Source organism: Ascaphus truei, chromosome 5 (assembly GCF_040206685.1).
Source record: "Ascaphus truei isolate aAscTru1 chromosome 5, aAscTru1.hap1, whole genome shotgun sequence".
Classification (NCBI taxonomy): Eukaryota; Metazoa; Chordata; class Amphibia; order Anura; family Ascaphidae; genus Ascaphus; species Ascaphus truei.
This window is the reverse complement of record NC_134487.1, coordinates 286,558,580-286,574,448: the sequence shown is the minus strand read 5'-3', so window position 1 is coordinate 286,574,448 and position 15,869 is coordinate 286,558,580. Positions and strand designations below refer to the sequence as shown.

The 15,869-nt window shown below is 48.9% G+C and overlaps 1 protein-coding gene and 1 long non-coding RNA gene across 2 annotated transcripts in view; one reads left to right on the top strand and one right to left on the bottom strand.

The window, feature by feature from the left end:
* LOC142496097 (V-type proton ATPase 116 kDa subunit a 4-like) overlaps positions 1 to 15,869 on the bottom strand; it is a 115,180-nt gene that overhangs the window by 42,796 nt on the left and 56,515 nt on the right. The gene's annotated exons all lie outside the window — the stretch shown is intronic.
* Positions 543 to 12,365, top strand: LOC142496099 (uncharacterized). Its single transcript, XR_012801897.1, has 4 exons — positions 543 to 661; positions 9,129 to 9,195; positions 9,561 to 9,586; positions 11,937 to 12,365. It is a non-coding gene; the product is annotated as an uncharacterized LOC142496099 (long non-coding RNA).

Sequence of the window (15,869 nt, the reverse complement as noted above, 5' to 3'; positions counted from 1 at the left end):
GAGAAAGCCGAGTACCAGCTCTTCCTGTCTACAACCATGGAGTGGTAAACTAGTGTGATATACACTAAATGCATATGATTTTTCTATTTGATGTACGCAGATTTAATACCCCTTTAATATTGTAATACACTTATATTACTTGCTTCACTATTTGGCGTTGTGTGCTGTTTTCTTTTTGTTTCCACATCATACATATAACAGGCATACACATCATACATACATATAACATGCGTACATATCATACACATACACATCATACATACAGATACATATCACACGTATACGCATACATATCATAAACATAATACACATATACATATCAAACACATACATACATACATATCATACACATACCATACACATGCACATATCAAACGCATGCATATATCATACACATATCATCCCTGCTGGAGAGACCCACGGATATCTCAGTATGACTCCTTCCCCGGGGAGACTTTGCAAGGTGAGTGTTGGGCGGAGTTTGCCTCACGGCTCAGCCCCGCCCCCTGATGCTGATGTGACAGGTAGATATCCCTGTGTGATTCTGAGCAGGGACAGTCACATCCACCCCCAGCACAGGGAGCCGGTGCAGTCCTCAGCATGAAGACCTCTCTGTCCCTCCTCCTGCTGCTCCTGTCTGCTCTCGGTGAGCCTTCCGCAGGTAGGATGCGACACAGGTTGTTGGTGTTAATCATTGCTATTACCGTTGGTTAACATTGTCCGCCCTCCCCACTGCGGGCGCTGCTTTGCTGACCAGAGACGCACACTCATCATCTCACTGATTTTGGAGTCAGTCTCGGTAAGTTTTGGCAGCAGCATCCCATAGACCGATAAAAATCTGAATAATTCTATTAATAAGTAAATAGTGTATTTTTGGCCAAAAACGTCCCATTCAACGGCAGCTTCGGCTAATGTAGCAGAAGCCTCTTAATCTTGACAGTGCTCAGTGTAAGACCCCTTAATTGAAGAAATAATTACTGTATAAGTAATATAGGCAAAGGTTTACTAAGCAGTGCTAGGTCAATTTTATTTTTATAATATCTTTATCTTTTGATATATGTTTTGTTATTTAATTTTCTGCTGTGGTAGATTCCGTTTCTCATTTGTTCTGATGGCAGATACATTAGATATGATGTTTTCTTATGATAGCTCTCTATTTAAAGCTCAGTGATTTACGTAATAAATAAAAAAACATTTAAATAAGGTTCTTGAAAGAGAAATCAGGATTTGGTGGGCCAAGAGCATCTTGGAGGAATATTTAATGTAGCCTCCCCTTAGGGGCTACTAATTCAATAAGGTGTTAATGATCTTATTAGGTTAACTGGGTGGGCTCACTCTGTATATCTTGTGGCCGGTGAAGTCCCCATAGGGAGATAGAGGGTATATATAGCTAAGTATATATAGCCCCACCCAATGTTTTAGAAGCAGGTTCTTGAGAGTTTTGACTGGGGTCCTCACTGTGAATCCTGTTAATAGGTTTGTGTGTATTAAGAAGTGTCCTGTCACGTGTGTTGTGGGGAGAGAGAGAACAGACGGGGAGAAAGAGAGCTGAGGGGGAGAGAGAAAGAGCTGAGGGGGAGAGAGAAAGAGCTGAGGGGGAGAGAGAGCTGTAGGGGAGGGGGAGCTGACGGTGAGGGGGAGCTGACGGTGAGGGGGAGCTGACGGTGAGGGGGAGAGCTAGTGATGATGATGATGAGGGGGTTAGAGCTGATGATGGGGATGAAGATAGTGGGGATAGAGCTGATGATGGGGATGAAGATAGTGAGGATAGAGCTGATGATGGGGATGAAGATAGTGGGGATAGAGCTGCTGATGATGATGAGGGGGAGAGCTTATGATGGTGAGGGGCAAAGCTGGTTATGGTGATGGTGATGAGAGGGAGAGCTGGTGATGGTGATGAGGGGGAGAGCTGGTGATGGTGATGATGATGATGAGGGAGAGAGCTGGTGATGATGATGAGGGAGAGAGCTGGTGATGGTGATGATGATGAGTGGGAGAGCTGGTGATGATGATGAGGGGGAGAGCTCATGATGATGAGGGGGAGAGATGGTGATGATGATGAGGGGGAGAGCTGGTGATGGTGATGAGGGGGAGAGCTGATGATGATGGTGATGGTGATGAGGGGGAGAGCTGATGGTGATGATGATGAGGGGGAGAGATGATGATGATGGTGATGATGATGAGGGGGAGAGATGATGATGGGGAGGAGGAGGAGATGATGATGAGGGATGATGAGAGACAGGATCAGGGAGTGGATGGGGATTGAGAAAAAAAATTACAGTCAGTACTAATGTTAATGGAGCCCTGAAATTTTTTGCCCGGGGGCCCGTCCATGTCTAGCTACGTCACTGTCCCTAGGCTTTTTGTTAAATAAATCATGACACGGTGTAATATGTCATGTGTTGTCGTTCATCTGAGGTTGTATTTACCTCATTTTAAGACCTGCTAAGGAACAGATGATTGTTATTATGTCCTGATAAGTAAAACCATAGAATTCAAAGAGGGTGTACTTTCTTTTTCACACCACTGTTCAGTATATAGTCTCCCATCTCATAATGATGATGTAACTAGTCAGGAGACATACTGGGGAGTGACTATCCTTTCTGCATAGTCATCCTACATCACATGGTGGGGAGGGGAGAAACCCGAGTGAGGACGAGCAGTTAACCCATTAAGGCTGTTAACCCCTTGCATTAATTAGTAGTCCCCAGAGGTGGGCTACAAACACAAGGGGGATTATTTACTTCAGTCTCCTGGTTGCACATCTAAGGTAAAACAATGTAACAGCACCATGTACACTAAATGTTAAATCATGTTGCCTTTTAAAGTGTTCAGTTTAAGTTGAGAACAAACCTCATGATCAGGGTCAAATCTTAGACGCCTGAATTACAAGATTAATACATTTAACTCAGACACAAGTGACACAGGTGTCCCAAACTTTAACTGCAGCTTTACAGCGGCAATTTTTAATCAGTTTGTTTACAGAATTTTCGCTCCGGGAACCCCACGGTTTCTGAGATTCTTCCATAGTAGAGGAGGTTAAAAAAAAATATAAAAATCGGACAGGCCCATGGAATTCAACCTACGTCATAGTTTGGTGAAAGAGATACTCATTCTATATTTGTATTTAGGCAAAGTATCCTCACCGGGGAGAAAAGACAGCGGTCACGGCCGCACAGCAAATGAACAAGGCTGGACTGTGCTATAAAAAAAAAAAAGCTGTGTGTGCTGTGCACGCGCATAGTAAGTGAAACTTCTTTGACTTTTGTCACAGAAATTGTGTTTGTGATGTTTTAATTAAAAATAAAAATACTATTTCTTTGACAAAATGCAAATAAATTTGGACTTAGAATGTGCGTGCTCGGCACACATCCCCTGTATTAGCTATTTGCACTAAGCGTGAATTCCTCGTGCGTGTGACTGTGTGTGTGCGTGTGACTGTGTGTGTGTGCGTGTGACTGTGTGTGTGTGCGTGTGACTGTGTGTGTGTGCGTGTGACTGTGTGTGTGTGCGTGTGACTGTGTGTGTGTGCGTGTGACTGTGTGTGTGTGCGTGTGCGTGTGACTGTGTGCGTGCGCGTGTGACTGTGTGTGTGCGCGTGTGACTGTGTAGTGTGCACGTGTGACTGTGTGTGTGTGCGTGTGTGATGTATGCGCACCCATCCTGCACCTTGCATATGCCCCTGCACCTTGCATATGCCCCTGCACCTCGCATCACCCCCCTGCACCTCGCATCACCCCCTGCACCTCGCATCACCCCCCTGCACCTCGCATCAACCCCTTGCACCTCGCATCATCTCCCTGCACCTCACATCACCTTACATCATCTCCCTGCACCTCACATCATCTCCCTGCACCCCACATCACCCCCCTGCACCTCACATCAACCCCCTGCACCTCACATCACCTCCCTGCACCTTACATAACCCCCCTGCACCTCACATCACCTCCCTGCACCTTACATCACCCCCCTGCACCTCACACCACCTCCCTGCACCTCACATCACCCCCCTCCACCTCACATCACCCCCCTGCACCTCACACCACCTCCCTGCACCTCACATCACCCCCCCTGCATCTCACATCACCCCCCTTCACCTCCTCACATCACCCCCCTTCACCTCCTCACATCACCCCCCTTCACCTCCTCACATCACCCCCCTTCACCTCCTCACATCACCCCCCTTCACCTCCTCACATCACCCCCTTCACCTCCTCACATCACCCCCCCTTCACCTCCTCACATCATCCCCCCTTCACCTCCTCACATCACCCTCCCTTCACCTCCTCACATCACCCCCCTTCACCTCCTCACCTGCACCTCCCCTCACCCCCTGCACCTCCGATCACCCCCTGCACCTGCGAGCACGGCGGCAGAGCAGTGAGGTAGGAGGAGGGATGGGCACAGGTTGTGTTGCCCCGCAGTGCCGGGGATCAGGGCAGGGAGGACGGCACATACGGCGAGGAGGCCCATGTGAGTGTGACGGAGGCCCATGTGAGTGTGACGCCCCCCCCCCCGGGGAAGAACACCATGATGCCGGTGGGGGGGTATGGGGGGAGGAATAGAGGGGGTAATTGGGGGGAGAGGGGTGGGGGAAGGTTGAGACGCGGCCGCACCGGGCCCGCCGTATGCGTGGGAAGCGGCGCGCTCAAACCCCCCCGCTTCCCACTTTACCCGAGCAGGAGCCAGGAGTCACTGGCGCCATCGCGCATGCGCGGCACTAGGCAGCGGGCGGGGAACGGCGGCCGTTATGTCAGCGGCTGTGTGGGGGGTGCAGTGGCCATTAGGAGCGGCGCCGGCGGCTATCGCCGCCGCCGCATCTGATTTGTGGAGCGGGTGTGATGTCAGTGTTGGGGTCGGGCTGAGCCAGAACACAGCCCGGCCTCAACTGCCAGCACTGACGTCACATCCGTTTCATTTCTGTCTCCACCATCCTTTTTTGCCCCATCACGAATGAGGTGCCACTAAGGAAGTTTCACTTCAAAAATCTTTATTATGCCATGGGTATTTAAAAAGAGAGAGAGGGAAGCACCCCCCGCAACTCTAACGCGTTTCAGCCACAAAGGGCCTTTCTCAAAGAGTGAACATTACCTGCTGCTGTGTCGACTGAAATACAAGCCCACCCGGAAGTGACATCAAACTCAGGTGCTAGCAGTGACTCCCATGATGGACAAAGGGAGTTTGCTCACCTGGTGAGTGTAACCACACCCGTAATGAGCTCCTACCAGAAGTCAAAGCAGAAAATGGCAAATACATTGCCAGTGAAAAAACGATTTGTTACATCAGATGTTTATGTCACTAATTGCAACAACCACAATAAACCTTACAGGGAGGTGAGGTGACAATACTATTTACCAAATGGTATTCTATTAACCTCTACCTGCTACGGTAATAAAACAAATTAAAATATGTATGAAATTAAATCAATGCAAAGGATGCATTGATTGATTAAAATCAAGTAATAGCGGGGGGGATAAATTGTGTGAAACATTACAATTTAAACAATAATTACAATTACCTTACATTCGTGCAATTCTGAACAGACTACAGAATAAAGTCAAGTGGATACATCTAACCCAAATATTAATTAGGACACAATGTATATACACTTATAAAAATTTTGGTTGCTTTGTTGCCAATCATATTAATATTAAAGCCATATATTCAACAACTACCCAAATTTGTTTTTAAAAAAGCAAAATCATTAGCAAGTTATGTCTCACCTAGCTTGTTCATCAATCCTTTACAAAAAAACTAAAGGTTTCACTCCACCTGTGAGTTTCTTCAAACGTGGTTTTTGCAGGGTATGTACTTTTGCCAAACCCATTAAAGTAATACACTCTAGGGTTAACAAGGATAAAATAAAACTTAAGAGCTTTATCACATGTAACACCAATTTCGTAATTTACATCCTAACATGTGGTTGTGGCAAGAGCTACATAGGAAGAACAATAAGACCACAAAAGAATCGAATAATGGAACACATTAGAAGCATAAAGAATGCAGATCAGAGATTGCCAGTGGCAAGACATTTTTTAGAATGCCCATTGGGCAAACTGGATTTGTTAACATTCAGTGGGATAGACCATATCCCAGCCCCTGTTAGACGAGGTGACCGACAGAACATCCTTAATCAAAAGGAGATGTTCTGGATATTCACTATGGACACCATGTCACCAAAAGGAATTAATATAGACTGTGAGATAAAACACGTTCTTTAAGTTTTTTTTCTCTCCTCCCTGGCAACCCCGGTTCTGTAAAAATCAGTTGCTGCTCCTTTTGTTCTTGTTCTGTTATAATATCTTTGTAAATCAAATCAACTTATAAAAGCATATATATAAATAATTGATTATTGATTATTTTTTAAAAAGAGAGGATTATTGATCAATTTGAAATCTACCATGTATTATTAATACCTAGGGGCTCTATGCAGTAAGCGTTGATAAGGCTTTTTTTAGCCATTTTTCCGCCAAAATTTCGTTTGAGATTCAGTAAGCGCCGATAAGTGCTTGGTTTCGCCAGGTTTCGTGTCCGTTAATTGTGTTATGGCCAGTAGCCTGGCGATAAGCCTGTTTTCGCCACTTTTCGCCACTTTTTTTATTAGGCTGTATTCAACAAGCAAAATCAGCTTATCGGGGCTGATCGCCACTAAGAAATGGCAAGTTTATGGCCAATTTATCCCGCCAACTAAAGTTGGCAAGTTGGAGGGGAGAACGATCGCTAAAGCTGCCGGAACGGCACTTAGAAAAAAAAAATCATCTGTACATCAATGGAGTCAATGGAGCGGGGACGTATAACATTATAGTACTGTTTACGTTCCATTGCTCACAATACAAATGTGTTTAGCATTACAGTGTGGGGGGCATTCACTGCATTGTCTCATACGTTACGTTTATTATTTGCATAACATTGTACTTTTATATGTTTTCATTACTTGCGTGTCACATTACTCATCATGTGATGATGTGTCCATGGGAAAACCTATACTCAACTCTTAAAGGAGAACATCACATCATATCATACATGTTAATGAAGTGTGCGACAATTTATTATATGATGTTACCCATGTCACACATGTAACACATGCACCGTATGGTCATGTTGCTTTACATAACACAATGCTTGTAATGTGTAACGCATCTTTAAACGTTCATGTACATCTTTCTTCTCATGTTTACATGTACTTTGGGTCCTCCCTTTTTTCATGACGTCCGTTATTGGACAGTCAATCACATTGCATGTTTACATTGTAAACGTTGCATTACAAGTACTTCATGCTAACTTATACACACATCTACAATAGTGAATCATTGTTACACCTTTCAAACTGATTCAATACCAACTATCCTCATGACATAAATTTATGTATATGCACACGAGAATTCATTGTTGAGAACATGTGACACTAACATGGCAAATTAGACATGTTGCTGCAAACGTTTTCTACGTCAATCTCAGCCTTTTTGCCTAATTACATGACTCAATGTTGCGTTCAGAAGTGTTACATGCATTACACATAACACTAATAATTTACAATGAATGCTTGTACAAAGCTTCACGTTACATCGTTGGCAAATATCATGATTGGCTGCAGAATACACAGAAACATATATTATTTATATCAAATGGAGACAGCTTGGGAGCCAAGTACTTTAATATGTTAATGTAACACCTTGCATTTTACTATGTCACCTGACATCATCACATACCTATTTAAAGGACACCCATTACCTGCTCATTCCCAGCTACTGATTTCAAAATGTTGCGATTGTTTAGAAGACGTCGGAACATTCTTTTGGATGAGAGGCTTGCTGATCAACAGAATGACATAGGGCAAGGGAGGGACAGAGGCAGGGACAGTGACAGGGACAGGCGTGCGGACACAACAGGGACAGGGAGAGGGACAGGAGATCAGAGGAGAAGACAGAGGTGACAAGTTGTGGCTCGTCCGCGTGTGTACAGGGAGAGAACCCTGTTAGATGGGATGAGTGAGCAGGAGATAGTAAGTCGCTATCGGTTGAGTTCAGCAGCAATCTTATCTCTTTATGAAGAGATAAGGGGAGATCTAGATTTTGTGACAGCCAGAGGTCGTGCAGTCCCTGGGCTTGTTAAAATGCTGTGCTCATTACATTATCTTGCTTCCGTGTCATTCCAGACAACTGTGGGCATAGTGGGCGGGGTCTCGCAATCTACATTCTCGCGGGCCTTTACCCAGTTTCTCTATGCACTCAATAGACGCGCTAGGAATTATATTTATTTTCCTAAAGAGCAGACAGAGTGGCTGGAAGTCAGGACTGGCTTTTATGCCATAGCAGGGATACCATGTGTCATGGGTGCAATCGATTGCACCCATGTGGCTATTATTCCGCCTAGTCAGAGTGAGCATGCTTACCGCAACCGTAAGCACTACCATTCCCTGAACGTACAGTTGGTATGCGATGCCACGATGAAGATAATGCATGTGGTAGCCAAATTCCCTGGTTCCAGTCACGATTCCTCTATCCTGAGGAACTCATCAGTCTTCCATGCTTTCAAAGAAGACCATTTTGGACCTGGTTGGCTGCTGGGTGAGTACATATTTGGATGTTCTAACACAAAAAAAATTTTGGTTTAGGAATGATTTAATTTTAGAATGTTATCACTAATGTTACCTTATGTGTGTTGCATTCATAATAGGTGACTCAGGATACAGAATTAGGCCATGGCTGTTGACCCCGGTGCTAAACCCTCAAACTCAAGCAGAGGAGAGGTACAATGCTGCCCATATTTCTACACGATCTGTTATAGAGAGGACATTTGGCCTACTCAAGACCAGATTTAGGTGTCTCGACAGAACTGGTGGGGCTCTACAGTATAAGCCACAAAAAGTGTCTGATATAATAATTGCCTGTTGCACAATGTTGCACTCAGACATAATATACATACGGACATGGGTCAGGCTTTGGAAGAGGAGCATCCCACCAATGTAGCAGCTGAAAACGAACAAACAGCCAGTGGTGCAGAAACACGCCAGAATGTCATAAGTAGTTTTTTTTCTTGTAAGTAAATACATATATGTTCACAGTACTACTTTCATATATTAATTATGTTATATTAACATTACATTTCTTATAATAACCTTCTTTTAGGACACAGATGAATATGGGTAGCACACCTTTCTGTTCTCTGCTCTGTTGACAAAGGCATGTGGCACCGGTATGTTATTCTTGCACAGGTTATATAATCCTTATTCCAATGTAAACTAGTTGTATGTATGTGATTACAACAAGTGTTACAAAAGAGTAATTTACTAACATTGTGTTGTTGCAGATGCAAACACAATACACATAGTATGGGCATAGTCATTCATTATTGCAGTATGGTGACATACAATCGTATTGTTACACTGTAACATGTGCATCAATATGAGTTATACACCAGGCAGCTTGTCATATTTTATGTCACACATTATACATGGTGTTTCATATGTAACCTCAAATAGACACTTAGGTGTGTTGCTAACGTTAATGAAGATGTCATGTAAATATTTGGAATTTATGTATTCTTTAATTTTGTTATAGGTATATCTCCTCTATGACTGAGCATGGTATGTATATGAACTGACATCTGTCATAAGATGTGGCTACCTCTATATAGGTATAATTATAGGATGTCTAAACCCAACATAGTAGTCCACTTAAAATCTTACATACATGTCGTTTTTCTATCATATACATGCGTTCACATAGTCTTCATGTTTCAGGTGCATTGTATGTGAAAAATATTAGTGACATGATATCACATTTAATTAATGTACCCTTACAAATTCAATTTTTCTTACATAGGGGTGGGTGGAGATAAGGGGATAAATGCTGCTATTGTGTTTCTTACACGATGACATTAACCAATGATGCACATGAGTGATCATAACACTCCATACATGAATGCCTGTAATCACACCAATGCTTTGTACATCTTGTATGTTGCTATGTATGTGATTATTAATGCTATCAATGAATGGTAAACATTCTTGTTACATTGCCACATGTGTATGTATAAGTCACACGTGTGTTGATGTGACCTACATGTAACAAGTGTCAAACTGTTCACACAAAGCATAATTGACCAACATTTTATTAATAATTTTGCATAATTCATTTCACCCAATGACAATGTTGTTACTATAGTTGGAATGTATTACACCTCAGTTCATCATTATTATGATGATCATTTACAAGTATTCTCAACATATGAAGGTAAATCTCGTGCACATTTGCATAGACACACATATGAAGACCACTGTTTGTGTGTGTATTAATTTGTGATTTATGCATGTATAACACCGTCAAATCATAACATCAGGTTTATTATGTTAGCTTATATCATCATACTCACTTTACTCTATATGTGTTGAACCTTTAATAAACACAGTGAACTATAGTTAGTTTGCCAAATGAAATATACACAGAAAAGTTAATGTTTACAATATAAGTACCTATTTTTTCTAACATGCATTATAGTTGTCTACTACATGTTGGCATAAAACTTGTTTGCCACACTCCAAAGCAATTTTAACAACATCCCAATGTAACATGAGAAGTTATACATTAAATGTATACTTGGTTTTAAGTCTCCTTTACATACTTTCGACACTCATACGTCCCATTATAAAATATAGTAAACAAATGTGTTAGCTGAGTGGCAATGGTTGTTATATATGAAACTGAGCATGGCATATAATGTTAGTAAAATATAAAAATCACACATAACATACAAAAAAAGCAGTTTTGCAACATCATAATGTTAATTAAGTGGTTATGTAAAATAGGCATAACCAGATCACATTTTGTATTGTTTGTTAGTATGCGCTACAAGCATTATAAAAATTGTTGCATATGTTGGTTTATTAGTCCGTCGCTCCTCCTCACAGTCATCTCATATAACGTTTGACTCTTCTGAAATCATACATTGATCCCATTGATTCTTCCCCGACATCTCTGAAATAAACCAAACACATGATGGTCACAGATGGCACCTTGATATATGTGTAGCCGTGACTACGCGTTACACATCTCTATATGATTGTGTATATGTACGCGTAATTCACTTATATGCTAGAAGTGCAAGGTAACAAGTAATCATCATTATGTATCCTTTTGTTCATTGCGTTGCAGGCATAACTATGGATATGATATTTCCGGTGCCTGTATACATAGTTACATCGACTAAGTTTTCGCGCATGCGCTAAACAATGTTTACGCTGTGCGTTCAATACATGTTCTTACTATCATTAAGCATATAATATGCCTGTGTAATCCAAAGTACGCTAAAACAACATCATTATGAACACGTACTTCTGTAAACTTTTAAAACGGTCGTGTGTGGACGGAAACAACGGCACATCAGGCAATCTGCAAATACAATACGTGTGACGTGATGTTAAGGCAGCGTTAAGTGCATGCAAACACTCCTCCCACTTAATTAACATTGGGCTAGCGCACTTTGCACGGCCACTAGCACAGACGCGCGTGCATGACACAGTGCAGTAACCGTAACTATAACAAACGGACACAGCCAATAGCCTTTGACGCGCGCACGTCGGTTGGGGGTGGGGCTTACATCCGTAATCCTTTTTAAGGACGCCTTGGCAGATGACAAGGGTCCCACGTTGCATGATAACATAAGAGGTATGTGTTACACTTATGGTAAAATGTTGCTATGATATGTTTAACTACATAGGAAACTAATTATATTTTCTCCTTTAGCAATGTGTAGTAAGGTTAATGGTTGTACTATATTGCAATAGGAAACAATGTGTTTGTGAACGCTACATGTACTGCTGTCTGCAATGTTACGCTGTATCCATGCATTTAGAGTACAAATGGTGGATATTTAAAAGTTAATACTTGTAATGGTCCGTGAACGCATAACCATTATAATATTTACCATTCTTGTAGACGTAACTGTTCGTTTGGCTGCAACTGTTCGCTCCAGAAAGACACTGCATTTTCATCCATGCTTGAGGCAACCGTTGAATACTGTAGCAGACATAACTCCATGAGGCGCTCATAGGAATCGCCACTGCCTTCTTCAAAAGATACGTCCGGAGGTAAGTACAGCTCTTGGTTTTGCCAATCAAATGGGTTTTGACCTGGAAGGTTGGGAAACCAATCAGCAGAGTTCTGTTCATGTTCCATCTGTGCTTCAGGAATGGAGGGTGCAGATATTGCAGCAGGTATCGAATCTGACGGAACATTAGTAGCGGATCCATTGCTATTGTTATTCGGAATAAATATGCTATTTATCAGAACACTAGCTGAGAGACCCGGCGTTGCCCGGGATGTAAATGCGTAATAGGTAGTATTATTTAGAAATCGTGGAACAATAGATGACTATTTGTTGTAAAGGTTGGATAATAATGTTGAAAAGAAAGAATGGAATAAAATGTAATACGATGTTGTTTAAAAATGGTTTATTGTAAACACACCACAGTACTATGTATATTTTGGTGACATAACAGATGTAAAAATGTGAGGCGTGTATCCTGCTAGGGTGTGGAGGCGGCGGGTTGTGAGTGCTGTCTGTGAGTGGGGGTCCTGCTAGGGTGTGAGGCGGCAGGTGGCGCGTGGGTTGTGAGTGCTGTCTGTGAGTGGGGGTCCTGCTAGGGTGTGAGGCGGCAGGTGGCGCGTGGTTGTGAGTGCTGTCTGTGAGTGGGGGTCCTGCTAGGTGTGAGGCGGCGGGTGGCACATGGGTTGTGAGTGCTGTCTGTGAGTGGGGTCCTGCTAGGGTGTGAGGCGGCGGGTGGCACGTGGGTTGTGAGTGCTGTCTGTGAGTGGGGGTCCTGCTAGGGTGTGAGGCGGTGGGTCAGTGATGTCGGTGCGTAGGGGCGGGAGGCAGCAGGTGTGTGTGGCGGCAGGTATGTGTCAAGTGTGGCGGGTGTCTGTTGAGTGCGTGCAGCGGCTGTGAGGTGCGGGTGAAAGGCAGAGGCGGGCGGAGTAAGGGTGGGTGAAAGGCAGAGGCGGGCGCGAAAGCAGAGGCGGGAAGGCAGGGGTGGGTAGGCGGGAAGGCGGGCAGGAAGGCGAAGGGTGGTGGTGGAGAAGGGGTGGAGGAGGGGGGAGGATGGGCGAGAGGGGGGGGCGGGAGAGGGCAGGGGGGGGAGGGGGCAGGGGGAAGGGGGGTGGGGGTGGGGGGGAGGAGGGGGGGAGGGAAAGGGGTGCGGAGGGGGGGGAGGGAAAGGGGAGCGGAGGGGGGGGAGGGAAAAGGGGAGCGGAGGGGGGGGGAGGGAAAGGGGAGCGGAGGGGGGGAGGGGAAGGGGAGCGGAGGGGGGGAGGAAAGGGGAGCGGAGGGGGGAGGAAAGGGGAGCAGAGGGGGGGGAAAGGGGAGCAGAGGGGGGGAAAGGGGAGCGGAGGGGGGGGAATGGGGAGCGGAGGGGGGAAAGGGGAGCGGAGGGGGGGAAAGGGGAGCGGAGGGGTGGGGGAAGGGGGAGCGGAGGGGGTGGGGAAAGGGAGCGGAGGGGGGGGGAAAGGGGAGCGGAGGGGGGGGGGGAAAGGGGAGCAGAGGGGGGGAAAGGGGAGCAGAGGGGGGGGAAAGGGGAGCAGAGGGGGGGGAAAGGGGAGCAGAGGGGGGGTGGAAAGTGGAGCGGAGGGGGGGGTGGAAAGGGGAGCGGAGGGGTGGGGGAAAGGGGAGCGGAGGGGTGGGGGAAAGGGGAGCGGAGGGCAGGGGGGAAGGGAGCGGAGGGCGGGGGGGAAAGGGGAGCGGAGGGCGGAGGGCGGGGGGGAAAGGGGAGCGGAGGGCGGGGGGGGGAAAGGGGAGCGGAGGGCGGGGGGGGAAAGGGGAGCGGAGGGCGGGGGGGGAAAGGGGAGCGGAGGGCGGGGGGGGGAAGGGGAGCGGAGGGCGGGGGGGGAAAAGGGTGAGCGGAGGGCGGGGGGGAAAAAGGGGAGCGGAGGGCGGGGGGGAAAAAGGGGAGCGGAGGGCGGGGGGGAAAAATGGGAGCGGAGGGCGGGGGGGAAAAAAATGGGAGCGGAGGGCGGGGGGGAAAAAGGGGAGCGGAGGGCGGGGGGAAAAGGGGAGCAGAGGGCGGGGGGGGAAAGGGAGCAGAGGGCGGGGGGGGAAAAGGGGAGCGGAGGGCGGGGGTGAAAAAGGGGAGCGGAGGGCGGGGGGGGAAAAGGGGAGCGGAGGGCGGGGGGGGGAAAAGGGGAGCGGAGGGGTGGGGGAAAGGGGGAGCGGAGGGGGTGGGGGAAAGGGGAGCGGAGGGCGGGGGGGGGAAAGGGGAGCGGAGGGCGGAGGGCGGGGGGGAAAGGGGAGCGGAGGGCGGGGGGGGGAAAGGGGAGCGGAGGGCGGGGGGGGGAAAGGGGAGCGGAGGGCGGGGGGGGGAAAGGGGAGCGGAGGGCGGGGGGGGAAAGGGGAGCGGAGGGCGGGGGGGGAAAAGGGGAGCGGAGGGCGGGGGGGAAAAAGGGGAGCGGAGGGCGGGGGGGAAAAAGGGGAGCGGAGGGCGGGGGGGGAAAAATGGAGCGGAGGGCGGGGGGAAAAAAATGGGAGCGGAGGGCGGGGGGGAAAAAGGGGAGCGGAGAGGGCGGTGGGGAAAAGGGGAGCAGAGGGCGGGGGGGGGGAAAGGGGAGCAGAGGGCGGGGGGGAAAAGGGGAGCGGAGGGCGGGGTGTGAAAAAGGGGAGCGGAGGGCGGGGGGGGAAAAGGGTGAGCGGAGGGTGGGGGGGGGAAAAGGGGAGCGGAGGGGCGGGGGGGGGAAAAGGGGAGCGGAGGGCGGGGGGGAAAGGGGAGCGGAGGGCGGGGGGGAAAGGGGAGCGGAGGGCGGGGGGGGGGAAAAGGGGAGCGCGAGGGCGGGGGGGGGAAAAGGGGAGCGGAGGGCGAGGGGGGAAAAGGGGAGCGGAGGGCGGGGGGGGGAAAAGGGGAGCGGAGGGCGGGGGGGAAAAGGGGAGCGGAGGGCGGGGGGGGGGGAAAAGGGGAGCGGGGGCGGGGGGGGGGGAAAAGGGAGCGGAGGCGGGGGGGGGGGGAAAGGGGAGCGGAGGGCGTTTGGGGGAAAGGGGAGCGGAGGGGGAAAAGGGGAGCGGAGGGTGGGGGGGGGGAAAGGGGAGCAGGGGGGGGAAAAGGGGAGCGGAGGGCGGGGGGGGGAAAAGGGGAGCGGAGGGCGGGGGGGGAAAAGGGGAGCGGAGGGCGGGGGGGAAAAGGGGAGCGGAGGGCGTTTGGGGGAAAGGGGAGCGGAGGGGGAAAAGGGGAGCGGAGGGTGGGGGGGGGGGAAAGGGGAGCGGGGGGGGAAAGGGGGAGCGGGGGGGGAAAGGGGAGCGGGGGGGGGAAAAGGGGAGCGGAGGGGGAAAAGGGGGAGCGGAGGGCGGGGATGGAAAAGGGGAGCAGAGGGCGGGGGGAATAGGGGAGCGGAGGGCGGGGGGGAAAAGGGGAGCGGAGGGTGGGGGGGGGAAAGGGGAGCGAAGGGCTGGGGGGGAAAAGGGGAGCGGAGGGCGGGGGGAAAGGGGAGCGGAGGGCGAAAAGGGAGCGGAGGGCGAAAAGGGAGCGGAGGGCGGGGGGGGAAAAGGGAGCGGAGGGCGGGGGGGGAAAAGGGAGCGGAGGGCGGGAAAAGGGGAGTGGGGGGGGAAAAGGGGGAGCAGAGGGGCGGGGGGGGGAAAGGGGAGCAGAGGGCGGGGGGGAAAGGGGGAGCGGAGGGCGGCGGGGGGAAAAGGGGAGCGGAGGGCGGGGGGGAAAAGGGAGCGGGTTGGGGGGGAGAAAGGGGAGGCGGGGTGGGGGGAGAAAGGGGAGCGGGGGGGGGGAGAAAGGGGAGCGGGGGGGAGAAAGGGGAGCGGGGGGGGGAGAAAGGGGAGCGGGGGGGGAGGAAAGGGGAGCGGGGGGGGAGAAAGGGGGAGCTGGAGGGGGGGAGAAAGGG